The sequence below is a fragment of the Entelurus aequoreus genome, linkage group LG28 (assembly GCF_033978785.1).
Source record: "Entelurus aequoreus isolate RoL-2023_Sb linkage group LG28, RoL_Eaeq_v1.1, whole genome shotgun sequence".
Lineage (NCBI taxonomy): Eukaryota > Metazoa > Chordata > Actinopteri > Syngnathiformes > Syngnathidae > Entelurus > Entelurus aequoreus.
Window position 1 is genome coordinate 6344299 of NC_084758.1, and position 25000 is coordinate 6369298.

Genomic DNA, 25000 nt, shown 5'->3' on the forward strand with positions numbered 1-25000 from the left:
CTTTAGGACCAGCCTTTCTAGATATATAAAGAAGTGTATTTACAACATGAATAATATATACATACTATGCACATATAAAAAAGCTTGTTGTGAAAAATGAGTTGGAATTTCACAAGAAAAAGGTCACAATTTCACAAGAAAAACTTAGAATGTTGGCAGTATTATAATAAAAGTCGTCATTTTACTCAAAGCAAGTCAAAATTTTACAAGAAAAACTGAACATTTGTGCAACATTATGATAAAAGTTGGAATTTTACAAGAAAAGCTTAACATTTTGGCAATTTTACTCGACAAAAGTCACAATTTTATAAGAAAACTTTTTGGCAATATTATAATAATAATCTGAATTTTACTTGGCAAAATTTTAATTTTACTCAAAAAATGTCACTATATTACAAGAACAAGAAAAAGATTGACAATATTTTGATAAAAGTCAGAATTTTATATAACAAATGTCACCATTTTGCATGAAAAAGTAATCATTTCACATTAAAAAAGTAACAATTTTACGAGAAAATATTGCAATATTACAGAAACAGAAAGAACATGAGAAATTGTTCCCAATTTTATAAGAAAAAAGTCGACACATTGTGAGAAAAAGACGGCTTTTAGTTCATTTATTTTTTAGGGAATTTTTTTGTGTGTAATTGTTTTTTAATCTTTTATATGAACTTCAAATTATTGCAGGATGTCTCTATATACGTATTTATTTTAGCCAAAGAGGGCACATTTCAATTTCTTATACACATTTGCTATTTCATATGTTGGCCAGAGGGGGAGCACTTTTAAAGAAGTGTATTTACAACATGAATAATATATACATACTATGCAAATATAAAAAAGCTTGTTGTGAAAAATGAGTTGGAATTTCACAAGAAAAAGGTCACAATTTCACAAGAAAAAAACCTTAAAATGTTGGCAGTATTATAATAAAAGTCGTCATTTTACTCAAAGCAAGTCAAAATTTTACAAGAAAAACTGGACATTTGTGCAACATTATGATAAAAGTTGGAATTTTACAAGAAAAGCTTAACATTTTGGCAATTTTATGAAAAGAGTCGTAATTTTACTCGACAAAAGTCCCAATTTTATAAGAAAACTTTTTGGCAATATTATAATAATAATCTGAATTTTACTTGGCAAAATGATGAAAAAAAAGTCATAATTTTACTCCAAAAATGTCACCATATTACAAGAACAAGAAAAAGATTGACAATATTTTGATAAAAGTCAGAATTTTATATGACAAATGTCACCATTTTGCATTAAAAAGTAATCATTTCACATTAAAAAAGTAACAATTTTACGAGAAAATATTGCAATATTACAGAAACAGAAAGAACATGAGAAATTGTTCCCAATTTTATAAGAAAAAAGTCGACACATTGTGAGAAAAAGACGGCTTTTAGTTCATTTATTTTTTAGGGAATTTTTTTGTGTGTAATTGTTTTTTAAATCTTTTATATTAACTTCAAATTATTGCAGGATGTCTCTATATACGTATTTATTTTAGACAAAGAGGGCACATTTCAATTTCTTATACACATTTGCTATTTCATATGTTGGCCAGAGGGGGAGCACTTACATTTTTTACACACACTTATTATTTCATATGTTGACCAGCAGGGGTGCAAATGAGACATTGTCTATTAGATGCAAAGTTATTGGGACCATGATTTATGTCATCACTTGTTCACACCTCCTCATATGGAAGATTATTTTCCTTCTTCATGTCTCAAGAAGGGTAGAAATACAAGAACACACACACACACACACACGCACGCACACACATTCTTGTATTTCTTACCTTTGTGCGACGTGAGAAAAATGCCTCCCTCTTTAGGACCAGCCTTTCTAGATATATAAAGAAGTGTATTTACAACATGAATAATATATACATACTATGCAAATATAAAAAAGCTTGTTGTGAAAAATGAGTTGGAATTTCACAAGAAAAAGGTCACAATTTCACAAGAAAAACTTTGAATTTTGGCAGTATTATAATAAAAGTCGTCATTTTACTCAAAGCAAGTCAAAATTTTACAAGAAAAACTGAACATTTGTGCAATATTATGATAAAAGTTGGGAATTTTACAAGAAAAGCTTAACATTTTGGCAATTTTATGAAAAGAGTCGTAATTTTACTCGACAAAAGTCACAATTTTATAAGAAAACTTTTTGGCAATATTATAATAATAATCTGAATTTTACTTGGCAAAATGATGAAAAAAAAGTCATAATTTTACTCAAAAATGTCACCATATTACAAGAACAAGAAAAAGATTGACAATATTTTGATAAAAGTCAGAATTTTATATGACAAATGTCACCATTTTGCATGAAAAAGTAATCATTTCACATTAAAAAAGTAACAATTTTACGAGAAAATATTGCAATATTACAGAAACGGAAAGAACATGAGAAATTGTTCCCAATTTTATTAAGAAAAAAGTCGACACATTGTGAGAAAAAGACTGCTTTTAGTTCATTTATTTTTTAGGGAATTTTTTTGTGTGTAATTGTTTTTTAATCTTTTATATGAACTTCAAATTATTGCAGGATGTCTCTATATACGTATTTATTTTAGCCAAAGAGGGCACATTTCAATTTCTTATACACATTTGTTATTTCATATGTTGGCCAGAGGGGGAGCACTTACGTTTTTTTACACACACTTGTTATTTCATATGTTGGCCAGAGGGGGAGCACTTACGTTTTTTTACACACACTTGTTATTTCATATGTTGACCAGCAGGGGTGCAAATGAGACATTGTCTATTAGATGCAATGTTATTGGGACCATGATTTATGTCATCACTTGTTCACACCTCCTCATATGGAAGATTCTTTTCCTTCTTCATGTCTCAAGAAGGGTAGAAATACAAGAACACACACACACACACACACACACACACACACACACACACACACACACACACACACACACACACACACACACACACACACACACACACACACACACACACACACACACACACACAGTCGCGGTTACAGGGATGTGTCGTCATGACGTAAAGACTCCGAGGCGTCTGAAGTCCGTGTCCAAGGCCCCAGAGGAGGGGTGAACTACAATTTACCTCGCTGTAATCTCCGTGTCACATTTCCGAAAGGCTTTTGTCTCGGCTGCAAACGTCGCTGAATAATCACCGGGTGCTCCGTTCTGAAACGTCTTGGCTCGTGGCGACGGCGGCTGTCAGGTCTGAATGTGATGGATTTAGCCTCGCCGCTTTTTTACGCCATCTTTTCTTTTCATGTCCACGTCTCGTCTTCGCCGGCCGCCGCCAACGCCGGAGGCGAGCTCCGTGTTTTGTTTCGTTTCCCCCCCCCCCCCGCGGATGAAACGTACTCATTGTTGACACGTTCTCCTTTGTTCCTTCCAAAGCCGTCACTCGCACTGAAGTGAAAAGGCAGAAACGCAAACGTCATCACCGTCGCCACTTTGGAGTTGTTGTCGACGTTGTTGTGTTGTGTACTGTACTCCGTGTGGTGGTGCTCCAATTGGGCTCTTTTAGCCGAAAACTTGTTTTTTTAATTTGTATTATTTATTTTTTTGGGGATGACTGGGTTAAGTAGACCCAACCTGGGTCGTTTTCAACCCAGCTATTGGGTAACTATTGGACCAAACCTCTGGGTTAATGTAACCCAGCAAGACATGTTTCTTATTTAACCCAGCTGGATGGGTTACATGTTCAACCAAAATGCTGGGTAACTATTGGACCAAACCTTTGGGTTAATGTAAACCAGCAAGATGGGAAACATATTCAACCCAGCTGCTGGGTAACTATTGGATTAGACGTTAATCTGACCCAGCAAAACACGTTTCTTATTTAACCCAGCTAGATGGGTTATATATTCAACCCAAATGCTGGGTAACTATTGGACCAAACCTCTGGGTTAATGTAACTTAGCAAGACAAGTTTCTTATTTAACCCAGCTAGATGGGTTACATATTCAACCCAAATGCTGGGTAACTATTGGACCAAACCTCTGGGTTAATGTAACCCATCAAGACATGTTTCTTATATAACCCAGCTGGATGGGTTACATATTCAAACCAAATGCTGGGTAACTATTGGAACAGACCTCTGGGTTAATGTAACCCAGCAAGACATGTTTCTTATTTAACCCAGCTAGATGGGTTACATGTTCAACCCAAATGCTGGGTAACTATTAGACCAAACCTTTGGGTTAATGTAAACCAGCAAGATGGGAAACATATTCAACCCAGCTGCTGGGTAACTATTGGATTAGATGTTAATCTGACCCAGCAAAACACGTTTCTTATTTAACCCAGCTAGATGGGTTACATATTCAACCCAAATGCTGGGTAACTATTGGACCAAACCTCTGGGTTAATGTAACTTAGCAAGACAAGTTTCTTATTTAACCCAGCTAGATGGGTTACATATTCAACCCAAATGCTGGGTAACTATTGGACCAAACTTCTGGGTTATTGTAACCCAGGAAGACAAGTTTCTTATTTAACCCAACTAGATGGGTTACATATTCAAACCAAATGCTGGGTAACTATTGGACCAAACTTCTGGGTTATTGTAACCCAGGAAGACAAGTTTCTTATTTAACCCAGCTAGATGGGTTACATATTCAACCCAAATGCTGGGTAACTATTGGACCAAACATCTGGGTTAATGTAACCCAGCAAGACAAGTTTCTTATTTAACCCAGCTGGATGGGTTACATATTCAACCCAGCTGCTGGGTAACTATTGGACCAAACCTCTGGGTTAATGTAACTTAGCAAGACAAGTTTCTTATTTAACCCAGCTAGATGGGTTACATATTCAACCCAAATGCTGGGTAACTATTGGACCAAACTTCTGGGTTATTGTAACCCTGGAAGACAAGTTTCTTATTTAACCCAGCTAGATGGGTTACATATTCAACCCAAATGCTGGGTAACTATTGGACCAAACTTCTGGGTTATTGTAACCCAGGAAGACAAGTTTCTTATTTAACCCAGCTAGATGGGTTACATATTCAACCCAAATGCTGGGTAACTATTGGACCAAACCTCTGGTTTAATGTAACTTAGCAAGACAAGTTTCTTATTTAACCCAGCTAGATGGGTTACATATTCAACCCAAATGCTGGGTAAATATTGGACCAAACTTCTGGGTTATTGTAACCCAGGAAGACAAGTTTCTTATTTAACCCAACTAGATGGGTTACATATTCAACCCAAATGCTGGGTAACTATTGGACCAAACCCCCGGGTTAATGTAACTTAGCAAGACAAGTTTCTTATTTAACCCAACTAGATGGGTTACATATTCAACCCAACTGCTGGGTAACTATTGGACCAAACCTCTGGTTTAATGTAACTTAGCAAGACAAGTTTCTTATTTAACCCAGCTAGATGGGTTACATATTCAACCCCAATGCTGGGTAAATATTGGACCAAAGTTCTGGGTTATTGTAACCCAGGAAGACAAGTTTCTTATTTAACCCAACTAGATGGGTTACATATTCAACCCAAATGCTGGGTAACTATTGGACCAAACCCCCGGGTTAATGTAACTTAGCAAGACAAGTTTCTTATTTAACCCAACTAGATGGGTTACATATTCAACCCAAATGCTGGGTAACTAATGGACCAAACCTCTGGGTTATTGTAACCTAGTAAGACAAGTTTCTTATTTAACCCAACTAGATGGGTTACATATTCAACCCACATGCTGGGTAACTATTGGACCAAACCTCTGGGTTAATGTAACTTAGCAAGACAAAGTTTCTTATTTAACCCAGCTAGATGGGTTACATATTCAACCCCAATGCTGGGTAACTAATGGACCAAACATCTGGGTTAATGTAACCCATCAAGACATGTTTCTTATTTAACCCAGCTAGATGGGTTACATATTCAACCCAAATGCTGGGTAACTAATGGACCAAACCTCTGGGTTACTGTAACCTAGTAAGACAAGTTTCTTATTTAACCCAACTAGATGGGTTACATATTCAACCCAAATGCTGGGTAACTATTGGACCAAACCTCTGGGTTAATGTAACCTAGTAAGACAAGTTTCTTATTTAACCCAGCTAGATGGGTTACATATTCAACCCAAATGCTGGGTAACTATTGGACCAAACCCCCGGGTTAATGTAACTTAGCAAGACAAGTTTCTTATTTAACCCAGCTAGATGGGTTACATATTCAACCCAAATGCTGGGTAACTATTGGACCAAACCCCCGGGTTAATGTAATTTAGCAAGACAAGTTTCTTATTTAACCCAGCTAGATGGGTTACATATTCAACCCAAATGCTGGGTAACTATTGGACCAAACCCCCGGGTTAATGTAATTTAGCAAGACAAGTTTCTTATTTAACCCAGCTAGATGGGTTACATATTCAACCCAAATGCTGGGTAGCTATTGGACCAAACCTCTGGGTTAATGTAACCCTGCAAGACAAGTTTCTTATTTAACCCAGCTAGATGGGTTACATATTCAACCCAAATGCTGGGTAAATATTGGACCAAACCTCTGGGTTAATGTAACCTAGCAAGACAAGTTTCTTATTTAACCCAACTAGATGGGTTACATATTCAACCCAAATGCTGGGTAAATATTGGACCAAACCTCTGGGTTAATGTGACCTAGTAAGACAAGTTTCCTATTTAACCCAGCTGGATGGGTTACATATTCAACCCAAATGCTGGGTAACTAATGGACCAAACCTCTGGGTTAATGTAACTTAGCAAGACAAGTTTCTTATTTAACCCAACTAGATGGGTTACATATTCAACCCAAATGCTGGGTAACTATTGGACCAAACATCTGGGTTAATGTAACCCATCAAGACATGTTTCTTATTTAACCCAGCTAGATGGGTTACATATTCAACCCAAATGCTGGGTAACTATTGGACCAAACATCTGGGTTAATGTACCTTAGCAAGACAAGTTTCTTATTTAACCCAACTAGATGGGTTACATATTCAACCCAAATGCTGGGTAACTATTGGACCAAACCCCCGGGTTAATGTAACTTAGCAAGACAAGTTTTTTATTTAACCCAACTAGATGGGTTACATATTCAACCCACATGCTGGGTAACTATTGGAACAGACCTCTGGGTTAATGTAACCTAGCAAGACACGTTTCTTATTTAACCCAGCTAGATGGGTTACATATTCAACCCAAATGCTGGGTAACTATTGGACCAAACTTCTGGGTTAATGTAACCCAGCAAGAAAAATGTGTTATTTAATCCAGCTAGATGTGCTATATATATATATATATATATATATATATATATATATATATATATATATATATATATATATATATATATATATATATATATATATATATATATATATACATACATATATATATATATATATATATATATATATATATATATATATATATATCAACTAACTACTGTGTTTATATATATTTAACTAACTACTGTATTTATCTATATTTAACAAACAACTGTGTTTATATTTATATATATTTAACTAACTACTGTATTTATCTATATTTAACAAACAACTGTGTTTATATATATTTAACTAACTACTGCATATATATATGTATATATATATATATATATATATATATATATATATATATATATATATATATATATATATATATATATTAACTAAGTACTGTATGTATCTATATTTAAGTAACTACTGTTTTTATAGATATATATATTTAACTAACTACTGTATTTGTATATATTTAACTACTGTTTTATATATATATTTAACTAACTAACATACGTATATATATTTAACTAACTACTGTATTTATATATATTTAACTACTGTATTTATATATATTTAACTAACTAACATATGTATATATATTTAACTAACTACTGTGTTTATATATATTTACCTAGTTACTGTATTTATATATATTTAACTAACTACTGTTTTTATATATATTTAACTAACTAACATACGTATATATATTTAACTAACTACTGTATTTATATATATTTAACTACTGTATTTATATATATTTAACTAACTAACATATGTATATATATTTAACTAACTACTGTGTTTATATATATTTAACTAGTTACTGTATTTATATATATTTAAGTAACTACTGTTTTTATATATATTCAACTAACTAACATATGTATATATATTTAACTAACTACTGTGTTTATATATATTTAACTAACTAACATACGTATATATATTTAACTAACTACTGTATTTATATATATTTAACTACTGTATTTATATATATTTAACTAACTAACATATGTATATATATTTAACTAACTACTGTGTTTATATATATTTAACTAGTTACTGTATTTATATATATTTAACTAACTACTGTATTTATATATATTTAACTAACTAACATATGTATATATATTTAACTAACTACTGTATTTATATATATTTAACTAACTAACATATGTATATATATTTAACTAACTACTGTGTTTATATATATTTAAGTAGTTACTGTATTTATATATATTTAAGTAACTACTGTATTTATATATAAAACATGTCTTTTTACTCACACAGTCCACTTGAATCGGGGCTAACCACATCCCTACATTAGCTTAGCAGAGCGCTATCTGCATGAATATCATGATGATGATAACGATGATGATGATGGCGTGGTGGTGATGATGATGATGGCGTGGTGAGTGCGATGAATGGATGATGTGATGATTAGTGAGCGACATCAAGACAATCGCAGCTGCTCGTGTGGGAACAAAAGCCCTAACGCCGTGACCCCTGACCTCCCCGCATGTTATGAAAAGAGCAAACATGGCTGCCGTCAGAGACGCTGCGCGGCACTATTGATCACGGCGTTGGATAATAGGCCTTTGATGAGCTCATTGTTTGCTGATGCCACTATCGACCTGCTCGCCATTTGCCTCATCGATCCAGCTGCCTATTGATCACTTCCCTATGAAGACACGTCTCACTCTTCCACCTCTCAATAAACACGCTTGAACAACTCTCACTGAGTGCTTTGCCTCCATTACATCACACTTGTGACATCACACGTGTGACGTCACACTTGACGCTGCGCTCACCACGGTCAACAGGAAATAGGCACTAGCGGTGTGAACGAACGTGGCGTCCGTTGCGGGGACGACATTTTGTGTGCTAAACATTGAAGAGGAGGGTCAGAAACATCACGCTTCAACACATCGATTCTTATGAGCCGCCGGCGCTTCGGAATCCCGCAAAGCTGCGAAAGAAACTGCCCCAAAGTCCGCTGCTAAAATGAAATAAAACCCGACAAAATGACAAAAAATATTTTCATTTGAACAAACTCTGAGACATAATTTTATAATTGAAATATTTGTTTGATTCAATAATTTAATGGAATGAAAGGAAACATTAAAAAAACATTTTAAAAAAATCCAAAATTTTACAAAAAAAAAGTTACAATTCTAGAAATGATTATTAAAAGTTATAATTTTACATATTTATTTCATTGGAAGATTACTTGTTGAAATTTGTTCTTTTCATAGTTCATTTGAAAAAGCAGAAAACTGTAATATTGTCCTCTGTTGTATTCCAAATAATCAATTATTCTCTCCATTAATTTGTGTCTATTAATTAAGGAATCAAACACACTTTGTCAACATTAAAATTGCACTTTTTAACATCAGCATTAATGTAAACAAAACAATAATGCGAACATCCATTGTTCACGTCCACAGCAGACGCCACCGCTCTCATGTTTGCTCTTTTGCATCCATGTCAGCGTATTTAAAGTTCCTGGCACTCCAAGCCAATTTATCTTTTTTTTAAAAATTAATTACAATTATTAAACAATGAATCAAAGCAACATAATGTACTATTTTCCAATCAAATGAATTGTTGCGGCCCTAATTTTAAATATACATATACTGTACATGTATGTACAATATATTTGTTCTTTTTTCCCCATTATGTTCATTTATCTAATACATAAATCATTTGAAAAAAGCAGAAAACGTGTTTGCTCGGTCGGAATATTGTCCTCTGTTATATTCAAAATAATCAATTATTCTCTCCATTAATTTTTTTGATTAATGGAGGAATCAAACACACTTTGTCAACATAAAACTTGCACTTTTAACATCAGCAATAATGCAAACAAAACAAAATGAATGTAATTCTCCATTGTTCACATCCACAGCAGACGCCACCGCTCTCATGTTTGCTCTTTTGCATCCATGTCAGCGTATTTAAAGTTCCTGGCACTCCAAGCCAATTAATATATATATATATTTTTTTTTTATTAATTACAATTAATGGTAAATGGTAAATGGGTCGTACTTGTATAGCGCTTTTCTACCTTTTTAAGGAACTCAAAGCGCTTTGACACTATTTTCCACATTCACCCATTCACACACACACATTCACACACTAATAAACAATGAATCAAAGCAACATAATGTATTATTTTCCAATCAAATGAATTGTTGCGGCCCTAATTTTAAATATACATATACTGTACATATATGTACAATATATTTGTTCTTTTTTCCCCATTATGTTCATTTATCTAATACATAAATCATTTGAAAAAAGCAGAAAACGTGTTTGCTCGGTCGGAATATTGTCCTCTGTTATATTCCAAATAATCAATTATTCTCTCCATTGATTTGTTTGATTAATGGAGGAATCAAACACACTTTGTCAACATAAAACTTGCACTTTTAACATCAGCATTCATGCAAACAAAACAAAATGAATGTAATTCTCCATTGTTCACATGCACAGCAGACGCCACCGCTCTCATGTTTGCTCTTTTGCATCCATGTCAGCGTATTTAAAGTTCCTGGCACTCCAAGCCAATTGATCTTTTTTTTTTTTTTTTATTAATTACAATTAATGGTAAATGGTAAATGGGTCGTACTTGTATAGCGCTTTTCTACTTTTTTAAGGAACTCAAAGCGCTTTGACACTATTTTCCACATTCACCCATTCACACACACACATTCACACACTAATAAACAATTAGTCAAAGCAACATAATGTATTATTTTCCAATCAAATGAATTGTTGCGGCTCTAATTTAAATATACAAATACTGTACATATATGTACAATATATTTGTTCTTTTTTCCCCATTATGTTCATTTATCTAATACATAAATCCTTTGAAAAAGCCGAAAACTTGTTTGCTCGGTAGGAATATTGTCCTCTGTTATATTCCAAATAATCAATTATTCTCTCCATTAATTTGTTTGATTAATGGAGGAATCAAACACACTTTGTCAACATTAAAATTGCACTTTTAACATCAGCAATAATGCAAACAAAACAAAATTGATGTAATTCTCCATTGTTCACGTGCACAGCAGACGCCACCGCTCTCATGTTTGCTCCTTTGCATCCATGTCAGCGTATTTAAAGTTCCTGGCACTCCAAGCCAATTGTTTTTAAAAAAAAAAAAATTAATGACAATTAATAAACAATGAATCAAAGCAACATAATGTATTATTTTCCTATCAAATGAATTGTTGCGGCCCTAATTTTAAATATACAAATACTGTACATATATGTACAATATATTTGTTCTTTTTTCCCCATTATGTTCATTTATCTAATACATAAATCATTTGAAAAAGCCGAAAACTTGTTTGCTCGGTCGGAATATTGTCCTCTGTTATATTCCAAATAATCAATTATTCTCTCCATTAATTTGTTTGATTAATGGAGGAATCAAACACACTTTGTCAACATTAAAATTGCACTTTTTAACATCAGCATTCATGCAAACAAAATGAATGTAATTCTCCATTGTTCACGTCCACAGCAGACGCCACCGCTCTCATGTTTGCTCTTTTGCATCAATGCCAGCGTATTTAAAGTTCCTGGCACTCCAAGCAGTTTGATCTTTTTTTGAATTAATTACAATTATTAAACAATTAATCAAAGCAACATAATGTATTATTTCCCAATCAAATTAATCATTTGAAAAAAGCAAAAAATGTGTTTGCTTGGTCGGAATATTGTCCTCTGTTATATTCCAAATAATCAATTATTCTCTCCATTAATTTGTTCGATTATTATGAATCAAACACACTTTGTCAATATAAAACTTGCACTTTTAACATCAGCAATAATGCAAACAAAACAAAATGAATGTAATTCTCCATTGTTCACGTGCACAGCAGACGCCACCGCTCTCATGTTTGCTCTTTTGCATCCATGTCAGCGTATTTAAAGTTACTGGCACTCCAAGCCAATTGATCTTTTAAAAAAAAAAAATTAATTACAATTAATAAACAATTAATCAAAGCAACATAATGTATTATTTTCCTATCAAATGAATTGTTGCGGCTCTAATTTAAATATACAAATACTGTACATGTATGTACAATATATTTGTTCTTTTTTCCCCATTATGTTCATTTATCTAATACATAAATCCTTTGAAAAAGCTGAAAACTTGTTTGCTCGGTCGGAATATTGTCCTCTGTTATATTCCAAATAATCAATTATTCTCTCCATTAATTTGTTTGATTAATGGAGGAATCAAACACACTTTGTCAACATTAAAATTGCACTTTTTAACATCAGCATTCATGCAAACAAAATGAATGTAATTCTCCATTGTTCACGTCCACAGCAGACGCCACCGCTCTCATGTTTGCTCTTTTGCATCAATGCCAGCGTATTTAAAGTTCCTGGCACTCCAAGCAGTTTGATCTTTTTTTTAATTAATTACAATTATTAAACAATTAATCAAAGCAACATAATGTATTATTTCCCAATCAAATTAATCATTTGAAAAAAGCAAAAAATGTGTTTGCTCGGTCGGAATATTGTCCTCTGTTATATTCCAAATAATCAATTATTCTCTCCATTAATTTGTTCGATTATTATGAATCAAACACACTTGTCAACATTAAAATTGCACTTTTAACATCAGCATTAATGCAAACAAAACAAAATGAATGCAATTCTCCATTGTTCACGTGCACAGCAGACGCCACCGCTCTCATGTTTGCTCTTTTGCATCCATGTCAGCGTATTTAAAGTTCCTGGCACTCCAAGCAGTTTGATTTTTTTTTTTAAATTATTATCACACTTCTTAAACAATTAATCAAAGCCACAGAATGTATTATTTTCCAATCGAATTAATCAATGAATTGTTGCGGTTCTAATTTAAATATACATTTACGTATAACGTATTTTTCTGTTGTATTCATTCAATGTTGTTTTTCAGTACGACACCTCATCAGATCCAAGTGTTCCTCCTTCCTCTCCACAAGTCAACTTGCAGTAGGACGTGGAAGTGTGAGGACGGATCAGAACCACCTGGGAAGAGGAGATAGACCCGAGTACAGGACCGGCGAATAAACCCGCTATCAGGGATTAGAGGCGAGCGCTGAGCCTTTCAATAAGTCCTTTCAGAGCCACACGGGAACACAAAGAGACGCTTTGGATGCTGAAGAACTGTCCGTCAAAACGGGTGGCGTTGGTGGCGGCGACTCTGCTTGCAACTTCTTCGCACATTTTGCTGGATCGAATAAGTCTCCGGCTAATAAAAGCTATCTTTGTTTCTTGTGTACACGAAGCGTAAACAAGAACATGTAACAATATATCTATGAAGCGTAAACAACAACATGTAACAATATATCTATGAAGCGTAAACAACAACATGTAACAATATATCTATGAAGCGTAAACAACAACATGTAACAATATATCTATGAAGCGTAAACAACAACATGTAACAATATATCTATGAAGCGTAAACAACAACATGTAACAATATATCTATGAAGCGTAAACAACAACATGTAACAATATATCTATGAAGCGTAAACAACATGATGTAACAATATATCTATGAAGCGTAAACAACAACATGTAACAATATATCTATGAAGCGTAAACAACATGTAACAATATATCTATGAAGCGTAAACAACAACATGTAACAATATATCTATGAAGCGTAAACAACAACATGTAACAATATATCTATGAAGCGTAAACAACAACATGTAACAATATATCTATGAAGCGTAAACAACATGATGTAACAATATATCTATGAAGCGTAAACAACATGATGTAACAATATATCTATGAAGCTTAAACAACATGATGTAACAATATATCTATGAAGCGTAAACAACAACATGTAACAATATATCTATGAAGCGTAAACAACAACATGTAACAATATATCTATGAAGCGTAAACAACAACATGTAACAATATATCTATGAAGCGTAAACAACAACATGTAACAATATATCTACTCTGTATTGATCAATTGTTGTAGCGCACACCTACTTCCTGTTCCTGTCTACAGCGCTAAGCCTTCTGGGTGATGTAGTTTTCAAAACTTCCTAGTTTATTTATATATTTATTTAACATGTATTTATGTATTGAACATGTATATATGTATTTTGATATTTATTTAACACGTATTTGTAAATGTATTTAACATTTATATATTTATTTAACGTGTATTCATATGTATTTAACGTGTATTTAAAATGTATCTATACATGTATTTATATATGTATTTAACGTGTATTTATATATGTATTTAACATGTATTTGTAAATGTATTTAACATTTATGTATGTATTTAACGTGTATTTATATATGTATTTAATATGTATTTATATATTTATTTAACACTAGACAAAAGTATTGGGACACTTAGGACTACCACTGGACAAAAGTATTGGGACACTTAGGACTAACACTAAACAAAAGTATTGGGACACCTAGACAAAAGTATTGGGACAGTAAGGACTACCACTGGACAAAAGTATTGGGGCACTTAGGGCTAACAATAGACAAAAGTATTGGACACTTAGGACTAACACTGGACAAATGTATTGGGACACTTAGGACTACCACTGGACAAAAGTATTGGGACACTAAGGACTACCACTGGACAAAAGTATTGGGACACTTAGGACTAACAATAGACAAAAGTTTTGGACACTTAGGACTAACACTGGACAAAAGTATTGGGACACTAAGGACTACCACTGGACAAAAGTATTGGGGCACTTAGGACTAACAATAGACAAAAGTTTTGGACACTAAGGACTAACACTGGACAAAAGTATTGGGACACTAAGGACTAACACTAGACAAAAGTATTGGGACACTTAGGACTACCACTGGACAAAAGTATTGGGACACTTAGGACTACCACTGGACAAAAGTATTGGGAGACCTAGACAAAAGTATTGGGACACTAAGGACTACCACTGGACAAAATTATTGGGACACTTAGGACTAACACTTGACAAAAGTATTGGGACACTAAGGACTACCACTGGACAAAAGTATTGGGACACTTAGGACTACCACTGGACAAAAGTTTTGGGACACTTAGGACTAACACTGGACAAAAGTATTGGGACACTAAAGACTAACACTGGACAAAAGTATTGGGACACTAAGGACTAACACTGGACAAAAGTAATGGGACACTAAGGACTAACACTGGACAAAAGTATTGGGACACTTAGGACTACCACTGGACAAAAGTATTGGGACACCTAGACAAAAGTATTGGGACACTAAGGACTACCACTGGACAAAAGTATTGGGACACTTAGGACTAACACTTGACAAAAGTATTGGAACACTAAGGACTACCACTGGACAAAAGTATTGTGACACTTAGGACTACCACTGGACAAAAGTTTTGGGACACTTAGGACTAACACTGGACAAAAGTTTTGGGACACTAAGGACTAACACTGGACAAAAGTATTGGGACACTAAGGACTACCACTGGACAAACGTTTTGGGACACTTAGGACTAACACTGGACAAAAGTTTTGGGACACTAAGGACTAACACTGGACAAAAGTATTGGGAGACTAAGGACTAACACTGGACAAAAGTATTTGGGCACTAAGGACTAACACTGGACAAAAGTATTGGGACACTAAGGACTAACACTGGACAAAAGTATTGGGACACTAAGGCCTAACACTGGACAAAAGTATTGGGACACTTAGGACTACCACTGGACAAAAGTATTGGGACACCTAGACAAAAGTATTGGGACACTAAGGACTACCACTGGACAAAAGTATTGGGACACTTAGGACTAACACTTGACAAAAGTATTGGAACACTAAGGACTACCACTGGACAAAAGTATTGGGACACTTAGGACTAACACTGGACAAAAGTATTGGACACTTAGGACTAACAATAGACAAAAGTATTGGACACTTAGGACTAACAGTAGACAAGAGTATTGGACACTTAGGACTAACAGTAGACAAAAATTTTTGAACACTTAGGACTAACAGTAGACAAAAGTTTTTGAACACTTAGGACTAACAATAGACAAAAGTATTGGGACACTAAGGACTAACAGTAGACAAAAGTATTGGACACTTAGGACTACCACTGGACAAAAGTTTTTGAACACTTAGGACTAACAGTAGACAAAAGTTTTTGAACACTTAGGACTAGCACCAGCCAAATATGCGGGCCCGACCAACGTTGCTTGCAGCTTTAATTTAACATGTTTTTACATATGTATTTAAAATGTATTTGTAAATGTATTTAACATGTACAGTCGCAATCAAAAGTGTACATACACGTGTAAAGAACATGATGTCATGGCTGTCTTGAGTTGCCAATAATTTCTACAACTCTTACTTTTTTGTGATGTAGTGATTGGAGCACATACTTGTTGCTCACAAAAAACATTCATGAAGTTTGCTTCTTTTATGAATTTATTATGGGTCTACTGAAAATGTGCTGGGTCAAAAGTATACATACAGCAATGTTAATATTTGCTTACAGATTTACAAAAGAGAAGTGTAGGATACTTCTCTTGTTGCCTTATTTGTATTTGACTTTATTAAATGTATTTATATTAGAAACACAACATGTGTATATAACAAAGGGTGCAAAGTCTGCAGGCAGTAGGAAACACATGGTTAAGTGTAGGGAGTAAAACTGATGGCAGTCTAAAGTTCAAGATTTTTGGAGCTCTTTGTTCAGTGGATCAGATGTTTGATGAAGCTCTGTGTCTATCTACCACCACTACTGTTTTCTGTTTATTTGTTACTGACTGTGGCAGGACACCTCTGCCTCTGTTTCACTTTATGTTGCTGGTAAATAATATGGTTGTAGTAGTAGGCTAAAGTTAAAGGATTTAGTATGCACTAATTAAAGGGGCAGAGCTTTAAGAGACATTTTAGCTTTTATATTTTATAAGATACATTTTTGGTAAGAACCACAATTAATAAATATATTTCAGTGATATATTTCAAATCTGTATATAAATATGTACGTAAAGTGTTGTAATTATATTGTAAAATGGATGGATGGATGGATGGACGTTTAAAACAAAACAGTTATTATTAATTAGTAAGTATACATTTTTTGAGCCTCTTTAGTGAAAATCAAATCATTCTAGTAAATTATGCAAATTACTCGATGATGTCACGGTGACCACGCCCATAGCCACGCCCCCACCGCCACAGGTATCTTGGCAGTTTATGGGAAACACTGCCACCACCATGCTCGACGGTAGGCATGGTGTTCCTGGGATTAAAGGCCTCACCTTTTCTCCTCCAAACATATTGCCGGGTATTGTGGCCAAACAGCTCCAGAACAAGGTTCATTTAAAAGAGCAGGAGGGGGCGTGTCCTTGTAAGTGCACTCCATTAATCTGAGGGCCATTGATTTGAGCTCAGGCTAATGGAGGCATTGTCTGCATCTCTCCCAGGGACACGTCCACAAAAACAGGAAGTGGCGCTCTGAGGCTTTTGTTTGAAGCCTAATTGGTCACAAAAAAGACTTCAAAGTCAGTCCGCCACTCGCAGGAACACTTTCACGCCTCCACAAGATTCTTTGGTGTCTTTCCGAGCCAGCCGCCATCCAAACACTTGAATGACGTCATCGCTGTATTCCATTTATCGCTGTATTATGACATCATCGTTCTTCCCTACTATACATATTATTTGCTGATTGGCTGCTGGAAGTGACATGCTTCTCTTGCAACACTATTAAATATGATGACAGGAAGAGCGTATCATTTTTTGTATTCATCAGTTTTTTTACTTTTTAAAATAATTATACTCATTTATTTTGTTAATTTATTTATTTAATAATCTTGCTACATCGCGACACTATTAAATATGATGACAGGAAGAGCGTATCATTTTTTGTATTCATCAGTTTTTTTCATGTATTTATACATTTTTTAAATTAATTATATTAATTTATTTAGTTAATTTATTTGTTTAATAATCTTGCAACACCGCGACACTATTAAATATGATGACAGGAAGAGCGTATCATTTTTTGTATTCATCAGTTTTTTTACTTTTTAAAATAATTATATTCATTTATTTTGTTAATTTATTTATTTAATAATCTTGCAACATCGCGACACTATTAAATATGATGACAGGAAGAGCGTATCATTTTTTGTATTCATCAGTTTTTTTCATGTATTTATAAATTTTTTAAATCAATTATATTAATTTATTTTGTTAATTTATTTGTTTAATAATCTTGCAACACCGCGACACTATTAAATATGATGACAGGAAGAGCGTATCATTTTTTGTATTCATCAGTTTTTTTCATGTATTTATAAATTTTTTAAATCAATTATATTAATTTATTTTGTTAATTTATTTGTTTAATAATCTTGCAACACCGCGACACTATTAAATATGATGACAGGAAGAGCGTATAATTTTTTGTATTCATCAGTTTTTTTACTTTTTAAAATAATTATATTCATTTATTTTGTTAATTTATTTATTTAATAATCTTGCAACATCGCGACACTATTAAATATGATGACAGGAAGAGCGTATCATTTTTTGTATTCATCAGTTTTTTTCATGTATTTATAAATTTTTTAAAATTAATTATATTAATTTATTTTGTTAATTTATTAGTTTAATAATCTTGCAAGACCGCGACACTATTAAATATGATGACAGGAAGAGCGTATAATTTTTTGTATTCATCAGTTTTTTTACTTTTTAAAATAATTATATTCATTTATTTTGTTAATTTATTTGTTTAATAATCTTGCAACACCGCGACACTATTAAATATGATGACAGGAAGAGCGTATCATTTTTTGTATTCATCAGTTTTTTTCATGTATTTATAATTTTTTTAAAATTAATTATATTAATTTATTTTGTTAATTTATTTGTTTAATAATCTTGCAACAACGCGACACTATTAAATATGATGACAGGAAGAGCATATAATTTTTTGTATTCATCAGTTTTTTTACTTTTTAAAATAATTATATTCATTTATTTTGTTAATTTATTCATTTAATAATCTTGCAACATCGCGACACTATTAAATATGATGACAGGAAGGGCGTATCATTGTTTGTATTCATCAGTTTTTTTCATGTATTTAAATTTTTTTTTAAATTAATTATATTAATTTATTTTGTTAATTTATTTGTTTAATAATCTTGCAACAACGCGACACTATTAAATATGATGACAGGAAGAGCGTATCATTTTTTGTATTCATCAGTTTTTTTCATGTATTGATATTTTAAAAAAAAATATTTACCGTATTTTTCGGACTATAAGTCGCAGTTTTTTTTCATAGTTTGGCCGGGCTCGAGTGTGACTTATATGTTTTTTTCCTTCTTTATTATGCATTTTCGGCAGGTGCGACTTATACTCCGGTGCGACTTATACTCCGAAAAATACGGTATATTAATGTATTTTGTTAATTTATTTATTTAATCATCTTGCAACGTTGCAACACTTTATTAAATATGATGACAGGAAGTGCGTATCACTTTTTGTATTGATCAGTTTTTTTCATGTATTTATTTAGATTTTTAAAATGTAATTATATCAATTTATTTTGTTAATTTGTTTATTTAATAATCTTGCAACATTGCGACACTATTAAATATGATGACAGGAAGAGCTTATAATTTTTTTGTATTCATCAGTTTTTTTCATGTATTTATTTAAAAAAAAAAAAAAAATTAATTTATTTTGTTAATTTATTTATTTAATCATCTTGCAACATTGCAACACTATTAAATATGATGACACAAAGTGCGTATCACTTTTTGTATTCATCAGTTTTTTAAATTTGTTTATTTAGATTTTTTAAATTTAATTATATCAATTTATTTTGTTAATTTGTTAATTTAATTATCTTGCAACATCTCAACACTTTATTAAATATGATAAACAGACAGGAAGAGCATATTTCTATTATTTATTTATGTTTATTTGCAGTTTGTATTGTTTATATTTTATTATTTTTGTTTTTGTTTTTTATTTAAATTTTTTACTGAGATTGTTTTTATATATATCTTTATTATTGTATATATATATATATATATATATATATATATATATATATATATATATATATATATATATATATATATATATATATATATATATATATATATATATATATATATATATATATATATATATGTCGACGTGTTTGTCTATAATTCTAATCAAATATTATTTAGAATGCTCTTCTTGACTAAATGGAAAATACATAGCATTTTTTATTATATATATATATATATATATATATATATATATATATATATATATATATATATATATATATATATATATATGTATATATATGTATATATATATATATACATATATATATATACATATATATATATATATATATATATATATATATATATATATATATATATATACATATATACATATATATATATATATATACATATATATATATATATACATATATATATATATATACATATATATATATATATATACATATATATATATATATATATATATATATATATATATATATATATATATATATATATATATATATATATATATATATAATTTTTTTTCTATGTATTTTCCATTTAGTCAAGAAGAGCATTCTAAATAATATTTGATTAGAATTATAGACAAACACGTCGACATAAGCGGTTGTCGACATAAGCAAAACTACCTTTGATCATGTGGACCAGGCTTTTGTACATATGCAAATATCTAAAATATGAAACATTTTGTTTTGTGGCAGAATCCAGGTTTAAACGACCACGCTTTTATTTTGAAGGATGTATTACTGTTGTGTTTAGACAGTAGTCATGTGACAGCACATGTCAGCATGAACAAAAAAAATGTTCTTGAAGTGACATCGTTGGCTCTCACATTTTGTGTCAACATAAGCGGTCAAGTATGTCGACTGAAGCGAATGTACACAGACAGGATGTGGACACGTGATATGATACAGTATGTACAGTTGGCTGAGTCATCAGGTGTTAACGAGCATGTGTAGGAGGCGGCGTGCTTAGGAGGTAGTATTGAGAGAAGCTTTGTTCCACTCAGATGATTGTCAATCATCTGAGAGATGATTGACAGGTCACATCTCAGAGGTGTGAGCTCTGCCTCGCACTTCATCCTCCAGCCTCGCGATAACGACGTGCAGCATCGATCTGTGCGTCGCTCGCAAGACAACTGACACTCTTTTGTGTTTGTCAGGAGGACTGTCATCTTGTTTGGTTGAACTGCACACCTTCATCACCACCTCTATCAATCACCATCACTAATATTCACAATCATCACTAACTAATCAACCATCATCATCACCATCCTCATCCCCACAGTCACCATCATCACATTATGACATCACCATCATCATTATTATTATCATCACCAGTCATCATCACATTATGACATCACCATCATCATTATTATTATCATCACCACAGTCATCATCATCCCATTATGACATCAACATCATTATTATCATCACCACAGTCCCCATCATCACATTATGACATCAACATCATTATTATTATTATCCCCACAGTCACCATCATCACATAATGACATCAACATCATTATTATCATCACCACAGTCCCCATCATCACATTATGACATCAACATCATTATTATTATTATCCCCACAGTCACCATCATTAGTATTATTATCCCCACAGTCACCATCACCACATTATGACATCAACATAATTATTATTATCATCCCCACAGTCACCATCATCACATTATGACAACATCATTATTATTATTATTATCCCCACAGTCACCATCATCACATTATGACATCAACATCATTATTATCATCACCACAGTCCCCATCATCACATTATGACATCACCATCATCATTATTATTATCATCACCACAGTCATCATCACATTACGACATCACCATCATCATTATTATTATCATCACCACAGTCATCATCATCACATTATGACATCAACATCATTATTATCATCCCCACAGTCACCATCATCACATTATGACATCAACATCATTATTATTATCCAATATCCCCACAGTCACCATCATCACATAATGACATCAACATCATTATTATCATCACCACAGCTCACATTATGACATCACATCATTCCACAGTCACCATATTACAACTCACATTATACATCAACATCATTATTATTATCATCCCCACAGTCACCATCATCACATTATGACAACATCATTATTATTATTATTATTATCCCCACAGTCACCATCATCACATTATGACATCAACATCATTATTATCATCACCACAGTCCCCATCATCACATTATGACATCACCATCATCATTATTATTATCATCACCACAGTCATCATCACATTATGACGTCACCATCATCATTATTATTATCATCACCACAGTCATCATCATCACATTATGACATCAACATCATTATTATCATCACCACAATCACCATCATCACATTATGACATCAACATCATTATTATTATTATCCCCACAGTCACCATCATCACATTATGACATCAACATCATTATTATCATCACCACAGTCACCATCATCACATTATGACATCAACATCATTATTATCATCACCACAGTCACCATCATCACATTATGACATCAACATCATTATTATCATCACCACAGTCACCATCATCACATTATGACATCAACATCATTATTATCATCACCACAGTCATCATCATCACATTATGACATCACCATCATCATTATTATTATCATCACCACAGTCATCATCATCCCATTATGACATCAACATCATTATTATTATCCCCACAGTCACCATCATCACATAATGACATCAACATCATTATTATCATCACCACAGTCCCCATCATCACATGATGACATCAACATCATTATTATTATTATCCCCACAGTCACCATCATCACATAATGACATCAACATCATTATTATCATCACCACAGTCCCCATCATCACATTATGACATCAACATCATTATTATTATTATTATCCCCACAGTCACCATCATTAGTATTATTATCCCCACAGTCACCATCACCACATTATGACATCAACATCATTATTATTATTATCATCCCCACAGTCACCATCATCACATTATGACATCAACATCATTATTATTATTATTATCCCCACAGTCACCATCATCACATTATGACATCAACATCATTATTATCATCACCACAGTCCCCATCATCACATTATGACATCAACATCATTATTATTATTATTATCCCCACAGTCACCATCACCACATTATGACATCAACATCGTTATTATCATCACCACAGTCACCATCACCACATAATGACATCACCATCACCACAGCCACCATCACCACATAATGACATCACCATCACCACAGCCACCATCACCACATAACGACATCACCATCACCAAATAATGACATCACCATCACCATACAATGACATCACCACAGCCACGATCACCACATAATGACATCACCATCACCACATAATGATATCACCATCAACATAATCACCATCACCATATGATGACATCAACATCACTATTATCATCACCACAGTCACCATCACCACATAATGACATCACCATCACCACATAATGATATCACCATCAACACATAATGATATCACCATCAACACAATCACCATCACCACATGATGACATCAACATCACTATTATCATCACCACAGTCACCATCACCACATAATGACATCACCATCACCACATAATGATATCACCATCAACACATAATGATATCACCATCAACACAATCACCATCACCACATGATGACATCAACATCACTATTATCATCACCACAGTCACCATCACCACATAGTGACATCCCCATCACCATCACCACAGCCACGATCACCACATAATGACATCACCATCACCACATAATGATATCACCATCAACACAATCACCATCACCACATGATGACATCAACATCACTATTATCATCACCACAGTCACCATCACCACATAATGACATCACCATCACCACATAATGATATCACCATCAACACATAATGATATCACCATCACCACATTATGACATCAACATCGTTATTATCATCACCACAGTCCCCATCATCACATTATGACATCAACATCATTATTATTATTATCCCCACAGTCACCATCACCACATTATGACATCAACATCGTTATTATCATCACCACAGTCACCATCACCACATAATGACATCACCATCACCACAGCCACCATCACCACATAATGACATCACCATCACCACAGCCACCATCACCACATAACGACATCACCATCACCAAATAATGACATCACCATCGCCATACAATGACATCACCACAGCCACGATCACCACATAATGACATCACCATCACCACATAATGACATCACCATCGCCACAGCCACCACCACCACATAATGACATCACCATGACCACATAATGACATCACCATCACCACAGCCACCATCACCACATAATGACATCAACATCACCACATAATGACATCACCATCACCACATGATGACATCACCGTCACCACATAATGACATCACCATGCCCACAGTTACCATCACCATATAATGACATCACCATCACCACATAATGACATCACTAACACCACAGTCACCATCATCACTAAATGACATCACCATCCCCACAGTCACCATCACCACATGACATCATCTTTCTCCAATGTCATCAACAGAAGTGGTTGTTCTTTAAGAGCC

General features: G+C 33.1%; 1 protein-coding gene across 1 annotated transcript in view; it reads right to left on the bottom strand.

Moving 5' to 3' along the window:
- Positions 1–25000, bottom strand: part of LOC133645085 (protocadherin-1-like) — a 458959-nt gene that overhangs the window by 403883 nt on the left and 30076 nt on the right. The window lies entirely within an intron of this gene.